This window comes from Littorina saxatilis, linkage group LG2 (genome assembly GCF_037325665.1).
Source record: "Littorina saxatilis isolate snail1 linkage group LG2, US_GU_Lsax_2.0, whole genome shotgun sequence".
NCBI lineage: Eukaryota > Metazoa > Mollusca > Gastropoda > Littorinimorpha > Littorinidae > Littorina > Littorina saxatilis.
The window spans coordinates 15,022,591-15,033,450 of NC_090246.1; the positions used below are offsets into that span (position 1 = coordinate 15,022,591).

The following is a 10,860-nucleotide window of genomic DNA, read 5'->3' on the forward strand; positions in this document are numbered from 1 at the left end:
GATAACGTATCTGTTGTTCTCCTCCTCACAAGAATGCAGTCTGAGAAATTGATTTGGAAGCTTTTCTTCTCGTCCTCGGCGGAACATTTGCATGTGTTGTGCTTGTGCATACAAACACCTGTATGTGATATAGAGTAGGAATGTGGAGAACTACCTGTGGGCTTTTACCTGTACTTGTACATGTACGTAGGTGAGCAGACTGCCTAGCCGTTATCTCAGCCAAATATATGTCACTGCGCGTTGGGGGCGCGAGACCTTGTCCTCATTGTATCAGCGTTGCCTGTGCAATGTAAGCGTGTGGATAAAACTCAGAATTGAAACGCTGGCAAAACAAACTGAAGGAATGCAAAGTATTCTAGAAAGGTATATTGGCTGTGTTGTTGTGGCAGTCTTCAAGCGGTGCACATTAAACGTTTTTTGACTGAAAGAAAAGCAGCATAGGAAGTTGGCAAGAAGAACAGTCGATATGCCATTTTGTTGTGAAAGTTTGTGAAAGTTTTTTAACGGTGCATGCACGGTGTGAATTTTTGGATAGAAAAAAGCAGCATAGAAAGTTTACAAGAAGAACAGTGGATATGCCATTTTGTTGTGAAAGTTTGTGAATGTTTTCCAACGGTGCATGCACGGTGGGAACTTTTGACTGAACAAAAGCAGCATAGAAAATTTACAAACAGAAGGGGTGCAGACGCTGTAATATTTTGTGCCTCCACACTCGCGTCTGACCGAGTTAAGGTAAGTTGTTTAACACCTGCTCTTACCTGTTCCACAACTTTACAAGTTTGTTTCTCTATCTGCGCTCTAGAAGAGAGGCCTTCTTTTCTGATAACATGATCCAACATATACGCGTTTTCAGACAGGAAAATATACGGATAGACTAGCGGACACACGAACATGCGCGCGCTAAAGTACGCCGCACTTACGTATGCATGCACAAATGCATACACATGCATACACACAAACGCACACACACACACATACACACACACACATACACACACACACACACACACACACACACACACACATACCAGTTTTAGGTTTGTCATCTCTCTCTCTCTCTCTCTCTCTCTCTCTCTCTCTCTCTCTCTCTCTCTCCTTTGTGACTGTATTTATGTCATATCAGTAATCTCTCTCTCTCTCTCTCTCTCTCTCTCTCTCTCTCTCTCTCTCTCTCTCTCTCTCTCTCTCTCTCTCTCTCTCGAGTGTGTATAAGAAACTATAACCTTTTTCCTTCTTACTATCTATATTATGTGCGCCTGTAAGAAACTATAACCTTTTTCCTTCTTACTATCTATAGTATGTGCGCCTGTAAGAAACTATAACCTTTTTCCTTCTTACTATCTATAGTATAATATGCGCCTGTAAGAAACTATAACCTTTTTCCTTCTTACTATCTATAGTATAATATGCGCCTGTAAGAAACTATAACCTTTTTCCTTCTTACTATCTATAGTATAATATGCGCCTGTAAGAAACTATAACCTTTTTCCTTCTTACTATCTATAGTATAATATGCGCCTGTAAGAAACTATAACCTTTTTCCTTCTTACTATCTATAGTATAATATACGCCTGTAAGAAACTATAACCTTTTTCCTTCTTTCTATCTATATTATTTGCATCTGTATTAAATGTTTGTATAAAGGACAGGTTGTAAGATTAGGCTTTGCCTAAAACCTCTATCCTTTGGTAATAAAGTTCAGTTTCAGTTTTAGTTTCTCTCTCTCTCTCCCAGACTCTAGTGTGCTAAATGCAAGCTTACAAAGTGATAAGGAGACTGATACGACTAGGATTAATGGCGTGCCACAGCGTATCTGCTTTACTGATTGAATTTAGCAGGCGCCGTCTGTGAACATTATGCGCATTAGCTTACTTCTTTCTGTACCATTGTGACTTATTATTCACGACACCAAACGCAGCAGGTGAACCAGCGGGAAACACGCAACACACTACCTATTTTACTATACCTATTTTACTACTGCATGACTCGTTGCAAAATGATGTTCAAGTAGAATTGGCGGATTACGTAAAGTAGCACTCATTGACTTACTTCATGTATGCAACATAAGCTTAGGTAAGCACTTCGAGCAAGAAACTTGACCCGTTTCTTCTCTCAGTTTGATTGTCAGAATCAACACTAAGTCAATCAGTCTTAATACAAGGATTATTAGACGTGCTACAGTGCGTAAGAGTCTGTGCATGCTGCGTGTTGGTAGAAATCGAACCAAGTGAACGTATAACTTTCAGTGCATTAATATGAGCATGCCATTTTAACTCGCTGACATGGTTACAACAGTCCATTCTAGAACAGCTCAGCGTATTACTTCCGAGGCTATTTGCCAATCATTACATCGCGTCGCTGACTTTCCACCGTGCGTGATACAGTGCAATCCATAAGTGTTTTGTAATGCACTTGACATTGACATGTCTGTGTTTTAACAGCGATAAAGTCAGGGACCAGGAACGGAAAGCATTCAGACGTCATGATGGTGATGCTACCATGGGAGAGAAAGTTCTGCTGGACACTGATTCTGCTGTGTCACCTGGTCATCTGTGTTCATTGCAAAGGTCAGTTTAAGGATTGACTAGAGTCAAGAAGCTAGTGTAAGCCGTTGTGACAACAACCAAACAACTACTCAAATTCCAACTGTAAAGACCAATAGGTCAAAGTTCAAGTGAATATTTTGTTTGTCTGACATTAAACTTTTCATGAACTTACATTTCTTGGGGATTTTTACATTTAGTCAAGTTTTGACTAACGTAGAGGGGGAATCGAGACGAGGGTCGTGGTGTGTGTGTGTGTGTGTGTGTGTGTGTGTGTGTGTGTGTGTGTGTGTGTGTGTGTGTGTGTGTGTGTGTGTGTGTGTGTGTGTGTGTGTGTGTGTGTGTGTGTCTGTCTGTCTGTCTGTCTGTCTGTCTGTCTGTCTGTCTGTCTGTCTGTGCGTGTGTGTGTGTAGAGCGATTCAGACCAAACTACTGGACCGATCTTTATGAAATTTGACATGAGAGTTCCTGGGAATGATATCCCCGGACATATTTTTCTTTTTTTCGATAAATACCTTTGATGACGTCATATCCGGCTTTTTGTAAAAGTTGAGGCGGCACTGTCACACCCTCATTTTTCAATCAAATTGATTGAAATTTTGGCCAAGCAATCTTCGACAAAGGCCAGACTTTGGTATTGCATTTCAGCTTGGTGGCTTAAAAATTAATTAATGACTTTGGTCATTAAAAATCTGAAAATTGTAAAAAAAATAAAAAATGTATAAAACGATCCAAATTTACGTTAATCTTATTCTTTATCATGTTCTGATTCCAAAAACATATAAATATGTTATATTCGGATTAAAAACAAGCTCTGAAAATTAAAAATATAAAAATTATGATTAAAATTAAATGTCCAAAATCGATTTAAAAACAATTTCATCTTATGCCTTGTTGGTTCCTGATTCCAAAAACATATAGATATGATATGTTTGGATTAAAAACACGTTCAGAAAGTTAAAAAGAATAGAGATATAGAAAAGCGTGCTATCCTACTCAGCGCAACCGCTACCGCGCTTTTCTGGATTGTTAATTTCACTGCTTTTGCCACGAGCGGTGGACAGACGATGCTACGAGTGTACGGTCTTACGGAAAAAATGCAATGCGTTCAGTTTCATTCTGTGAGTTCGACTGAGCTTGACTAAATGTTGTATTTTCGCCTTACGCGACTTGTTTTTCTTCCACATACATGTGGCAACGATTTGGATTTCTACTCAAATGCACTTTTTTTCCTGTTTCTACATTTTGAGTTTTTGACGGATTATTATTAACAGAGTCGAAAAGTCCATCCATTGTTGACAAACACAAAGAGCTACCCAGCTCCATTTTGGAAAGATTACAAAAAAAGAATGAGTAGGCTTGAAAGCAGCAGTATGCCAGATGGTTGTGTGGACGTATTTTTAGCAGCAACTTAACTTTGTTTGTTAGGTTGGTTGGTTGGCTGTTTTGTTTGTTTTTACCTTTGAGTAGAATACCTCTTAGCTGAGCTGCAGTCAGACACTCAAAGCATGTAACACCGGCATCTCTCTCTCTCTCGATCTGTCTCTATCTTCCTATCTGTCTGTCTGTCTGTCTGTCTGTCTGTCTGTCACATACTCTCTCTCTCTCTATCTCTCTTTCTCTCTCTCTCTCTCTCTCTCTCTCTCTCTCTCTCTCTCTCACTCTCTCTCTCTCTCTGCCTGTCTGTCTCTGTCTCTCTCTCTCTCTCTCTCTCTCTCTCTCAGTCTCTCCACCCCTCCCCTTTCCACAGAGTTTATCTACCTAAATGCAGCGCTAATATCTATATGCTCTGCTTCCAGAACACCCCAGAGATGTGGAAACCCCCAGACAGCTCAACAAACCTTTCCTGAGATTTCGCTCTAATGGAGCCACAGAGAAACTTTCTAACAGCGAAACTCCACATCTTATCCCACCCTTCCAACATGGACACACCATAAAGGTCAAAACTCCAACTGAAACAACGCAGACGATCACAGTGAACAGGAAAAATACAGCCGAAAAATTTGAGAAAATCACAAAGGCAAAATCCAGTGGTCTTTCTGAAGACGGAAATCGGCTCCCCACAGTTGACATTAGAAACACAGCAGAACATCTGGAGGGTATGACCAGAACCCCGATCACGAAGGCTAAATCCAATAGTCTTTCTGGGGACACGGAATACAGTTCTGCCTCTGGAGATACGGAACAGCCCGTTGACTCTCCAGGCCGTCGCCTTAAAACAGTAGTGGCGGTTCTTATCGTTGTCCTGATCGTCGTCTTCGTTGGTCTAATGCACTTCAAGGTCTGCGCGGGACTGCAGCGAATGTGTTGCACGAGCCGTCTGGCTGAAGAGGGCAAGGAAGAAAGACTCAAGAAAGACTGTGTCAGTGGTTTGCCACACGGGTGCAACGCACAGAAATCGAGCTTCTATCGTCACCACAGAAGCTGGATGCAAGTTTTGACAGTTAAGATTAAGGATGTTTGTATGTACGGTGAAGGAGACAAGAAATTCTATTCACCAACATGCACAGAGGAAGTACTGGTGTCTGGAAATACGCAACAGTTGGTGAACAGAACTGACTGTTCGAGGATGGTATCCGATTCAGATTTGCATGAAGTGTAGGTCTACTCTAGGAATTCAGGGCAGCGCGGACGGGGGGGGGGGGGGGGGGGGTTGGGGGGGAAGGGGGGGGGGGTGGCGGGGGATGCGAAGAGTTAAAGACAATAATATCCCACGAGCTGTCTGAGTGATGCTCCCACAGAAGAGAGATTCAAGAATGAAAGTAACAGTGCTTTGCGGCACGTGCGCGATGAACACAAAAGAAGGTCGTATGAGTAGTACGGAAGTTTGACACGCGTGTTGGTACTGGAAAGAAAGGGCATCTCCAAAAACTTGTATCATCCAGATCTCCAAGAAGAGAAAGAAGAACAAAAACAGGAACAAGAACCAGAACAAACACTTAATTGTCTGTCTGATCAACTCAGAATGTTACGTTTTGAAGACAAATCCACAGCGTGTTCAGACAAAGTGAAGATTTCTCCCAAACGCGGCAGGTATCGTACTTGAGTAACCTTTCAGGCATTATGGATTATACAGAAATGTATAAACTGAAGGCCTCATTTAGGATTGGGCGGGGGGGGGGGGGGGGGGGGGGCGACGGAGGGGAGGGGAGGGATGTGGCAGGGCGATGATAGGTCCTAGCTCTTTCAAAACGAATTTAATTTTACCGAGAGAGAAAAAACACATACAACGAACAGCAGCTGGAAATGTGTTGTTCGATGTGGCTGTATATAGATTTGTCATTAAATATGTCAAGTTTGTGTGCGCGCGTGCGTGCGTGCGCATGTGTTTGTGTGTGTGTTTGTGTGTGTGTGTGTGTGTGTGTGTGTGTGTGTGTGTGTTTGTGTGTGTGTGCGTGTGTGTGTGGTACGCCTGAGTGTCTGTTTGTCTGTGTCTGTGTGTGACTGTCTATGTCTGTGAGTTTGTGTCGGTGTCTGTGTGTGTGTAAAGCAAATCAGACTAAGTCTTTCCATGTCAAGTATGCAACATGGGCTGATATGAACATCAAATGTCAAAGAATGCATGTAAAATGCCCTGGTTTGGTTGGGAGAAAGAGTGTTCCATCTGTGTTCATGTCGTTTCTTGTACAAATGAATTGGTACCGGATCCTGAAGAAACATTATTAATAAACAATTCAGTGCATCTTGACCAGTGACTTTATTATTTTGGTGTACATTTTTAACATGCCTGCGTGGGTGAGTGCATGTGTGTCTGAGCGAGTGCACGTGCACCTATACATGGACACGAGTCTGTGTCTGAAAGTGCACTATTAAGCTTGTACTCAGTGCCTGAACTGCTGTGTCCAACTGTTCGCTGAACTGACCTCGGTAAGGTCATATTTTACATCAATGGGAAAAGTGAGCATCTCTCTCTCTCTCTCTCTCTCTCTCTCTCTCTCTCTCTCTCTCTCTCTCTCTCTCTCTCTCTCTCTCTCAGTCTCTCTGTCTCTCTTTTATTTAATCAAAATGTTATGAGGTACTTTTCATTTCTGTATCTGTACGTACAGTTATAATGTGTAAAGTGTGCTCTTATAGTTTTTTGATTATATTGTTTTCTTTTCTAGTTGACCTAATAAAGATTTTGTCTTGTCTTGTCTTGTCTTGTCTCTCTCTCTCTTTGTGTTCTTTTCGACCTTCATATTTGTCTTAATTTTTATATAAAATATACAAAAGAACATGCAGCTTTAAATTAAAAACATTCATAGTTCACAGCAAATCATGGGAGCAAATCTTACCGGCAGCAGTTTCAACTTCGTCAGCTTTCTGCTGCACTGATTGTTTAGGCAAATGAATGCAGGATTTCCTGTGTTTAAACGCACTGACTAGCCTTAGTCCACCGACCAACAGCATAATACGGTAGAAATTGGGCCGCTGACAAGATCAAGTTATGCACGCACACAAATGACAGGCGAAATTGCCTGGTGGTAAGGGCGTCGGTCTCCGGGGGGAAGTTTCGGGGTTCGAATCCTTGGTGTTCTGGTGGGTTGATTTGTCCTATCCTCCAGGTCATTATTTGCAGACTTGTATCCTTTTTATCTTCTGTTTTTCCTTTTTTACATTTTGTCAAGTTTTGACTAAATGTTTTAACGTAGGGGGGGAATCGAGACGAGGGTGTGGTGTATGTGTGTGGTCTATGGCACAACACAAATCTCTAGCCTCCCTCTCTGAGATGCGTTTGAAGACAGACTGTTAAAAGAGAATAAATGTATGTACATAATTATGATAGAATATTGATGTATGAATTGAAGAAATGTATAAGAACACAAGAATGTATGAATGACAAAGAACAAATGTTTATTTTTGAATGTTTTATGTATGTTTTATTACGGACACAAAAGCTCAGCAATGCAATTTCTCTTTTAGAGATTAATAAAGTTATTGTATTGTATTATTGTATTGTATTGTATTGTGTGAGTGTGTGTGTGTGTGTGTGTGTGTGTCTGTGCGTGTGTGTGTGTAGAGCGATTCAAAACTACTGGACCAATCTTTATGAAATTTTACATGACAGTTCCTGGGAATGATATCCCCGGACTTTTTTTCATTTTTTCGATAAATGTCTTTGATGACGTCATATCCGGCTTTTTGTAAAAGTTGAGGCGGCACTGTCATACCCTCATTTTTCAATCAAATTTATTGAAATTTTGGCCAAGCAATCTTCGACGAAGGCCGGACTTCGGTATTGCATTTCAGCCTGGTGGCTTAAAAATTAATAAATGACTTTGGTCATTAAAAATCTGAAAATTGTAAAAAATAATTTTTTTTTTATAAAACGATCCAAATTTACGTTCATCTTATTCTTTATCATGTTCTGATTCCAAAAACATATAAATATGTTATATTTGGATTAAAAACAAGCTCTGAAAATTAAAAATATAAAATTTATGATCAAAATTAACTTTCCGAAATCGATTTAAAAACAATTTCTTCTTATTCCTTGTTGGTTCCTGATTCTAAAAACATATAGATATGATATGTTTGGATTAAAAACACGCTCAGAAAGTTAAAACGAAGATAGGTACAGCAAAGCGTGCTATGAAGCACAGCGCAACCGCTACCGCGCCAAACAGGCTCGTCACTTTCACTGCCTTTTGCACTAGCGGCGGACTACGTTCAGTTTCATTCTGTGAGTTCCACAGCTTGACTAAATGTAGTAATTTCGCCTTACGCGACTTGTTTTCTCTTTTGTTTTTGTTTTTGTTTTTTGCTTTTATTGTTTTCTTTTTATTTGTGTGACATTTCCTTTGCATTTCGATTTTAAATCCATTTCAGCCTTTTCAGCATTGAAAGGCAAAGATAAAGTTGTTCTACGTTTCAATACTAGACTTGCCGAGCTACGCTTATAACGAGTTTTTCAAAAATAACGAACAGTCCAGGTATGTGGTAAAGTATACGAAAATTGCCACGTTGCCATGTGCCGGTTTGCAATGAGCGGCGTGACAAAAATACTTGATGATGATGGTGATGATGATGATGATGACGAATGATTGAATTGATGATGATGATTACGAGAGAACATTATTCTTTTTATCTTCTGTTTTTCCCTTATTTTTCGTTGTTTTCGTGTTGTTTTTTCTTTGTTTTTTGTTTTGTTTGGCCGGTGTGTAATTTTCCTAGAGTTTGATTTTGAATCCATTTCAGCCTTTTCAGAATGTAAAGGCAAAGATAAAGTTGTTCTACGTTTCAATACTAGTCTCGCTTCGCTACGCTTTTAACGAGTGTTCCAAAAATAACCAACAGCCTACTGGTACGAGTGTCGTAAAGTGTAAACGAACGTTGCCACGTTGTCGTGTGCCGGTTTGCAATGGCGTACCGCAAATCGTGTCAGGGCTTTTCCTTTTGAGTTTGTTTGCAAATATCGTTCCACACACACTTTTATGTTAAAAAAACTGAGCAATTACATAGCTAATCTATACACTTTGTGCAAGTTTTATACAATATTTAAGCGCTATTCGATGAAAAAAGATTAAATATATAACCGAACGAACAGCTGTCGGTTGGGAGTTGTGGCATGCTCCTGTAATCCAGCTACTTGGAGACCGAGAGTGGGGATGGTTTGAGGGCGGGGGTCCTGTCAGCAGGCGTGCCATGTCGATCGGGTGTCCGCACTAAGCCCGGCATCAATATGGGTCTTTGGGGGGAGCCCCGGGTGTCCAGGTTGACTAAGGAGAGACGAACCGGTCCAGGGTGGAAACACAGCAGACAGAAGTCTCCGTGTCGCGCAGTAGTAGGTTCGCGCCTGTGAATGGGCGTCTGTTGGCAGCCCGTCCGATATAGTCGGACCACACTCTTTTTACACATTTTCTGTAACTTTAACAACAGCATATGTCGGTACACTATTACCACAGACCTCTGCTGTGTTAACTCTCCTTCATTAATTTTGATTTTATTTTCTTTTGGCAATTCCATTGTCTTTATGTTTCCTACCTTATTTTGTTATTTTTTTTAAAGAAGGGGGATAGGGCAAGGTTACATGATAAGGTTTTTTTTAACATAAAAAAATGATAGTACATGTACTAAAATGACAACAATACGATGATGATGATGATGATGATGATGATGATGATGATGATGATGATGATGATGATGATGATGATGATGATGATGATGATGATGATGATGATGATGATGAGGATGAGGATGATGATGATAATGATCATGATGATGATGATGATTGATGATGATTATTGATGATGATGATGACGACGACGACGACGATGATGATGATGATGATGATGATGATGATGATGATGATGATGATGATGATGATGATGATGATGATGATGATGATGATGATGATGATGATGATGATGATGGTGATGATGGTGATGATGATGATGATGATGGTGATGATGATGATGATGATGATGATGATGATGATGATGATGATGATGATGATGATGGTGGTGGTGATGGTGATGGTGGTGGGGGTGATGGTGATGGTGATGATGATAATGATGATGATGATGACGACGAATGATGATGATGACGAATGATTGAATTGATGATGATGATTACGAGAGAACATTATTCTTTTTATCTTCTTTTTTTACCTTTTTTTAGTTTTTTTCGTGTGTGTCTTATTTTTCTTCTTGGTTGCTTGTTTTGTTTGGCCGGTGTGTCATTTTCTTACATTTTTATTTTGAATCCACTTCTGCCTTTTCAGAATGTAGAGGCAAAGATAGAGTTGCCTACGATTCAATACTAGACTCGCTGCGCTACGCTTTTAACGAGTTTTCCAAAAATAACCAACAGCACAGGTTTATCGTAAAGTATAAACGAAAGTTGCCACGTTGCCCTGTGCCGGTTTGCAATGGCGTACCGCAGATCGTGTCAGCGCTTTTCTTTTTGAGTTTGTTTGCAAATAATATCGTCCCCCACACACACATCTTTATGTTACAAAACTGAGCAATTACATAGCTAATCTATACATTTTGCGCAAGTTTTATACAATATTTAAGAGCTATTCGATGAAAAAAGATTAAATATATAACCGAACGAACAACTGTCGATTGGGAGTTGTGGCGTGCTCCTGTAATCCAGCTACTTGGAGACCGAGAGTGGGGATGGTTTGAGGGCGGGGGTCCTGTCAGCAGGCGTGCCATGTCGATCGGGTGTCCGCACTAAGCCCGGCATCAATATGGGTCTTTGGGGGGAGCCCCGGGGGTCCAGGTTGACTAAGGAGAGACGAACCGGTCCAGGGTGGAAACACAGCAGACAGAAGTCTCCGTGTCGCGCAGTAGTGGGTTCGCGCCTGTGAATGGGCGTCTGTTGGCAGCCC

General features: G+C 40.8%; 1 long non-coding RNA gene across 1 annotated transcript; it reads left to right on the forward strand.

The window, feature by feature from the left end:
* LOC138955768 (uncharacterized) lies at window positions 1–5,170 on the forward strand. Its single transcript, XR_011452362.1, has 3 exons — window positions 1–732; window positions 2,442–2,567; window positions 4,343–5,170. It is a non-coding gene; the product is annotated as an uncharacterized lncRNA (long non-coding RNA).
* Window positions 5,171–10,860: the final 5,690 nt, after the last annotated feature.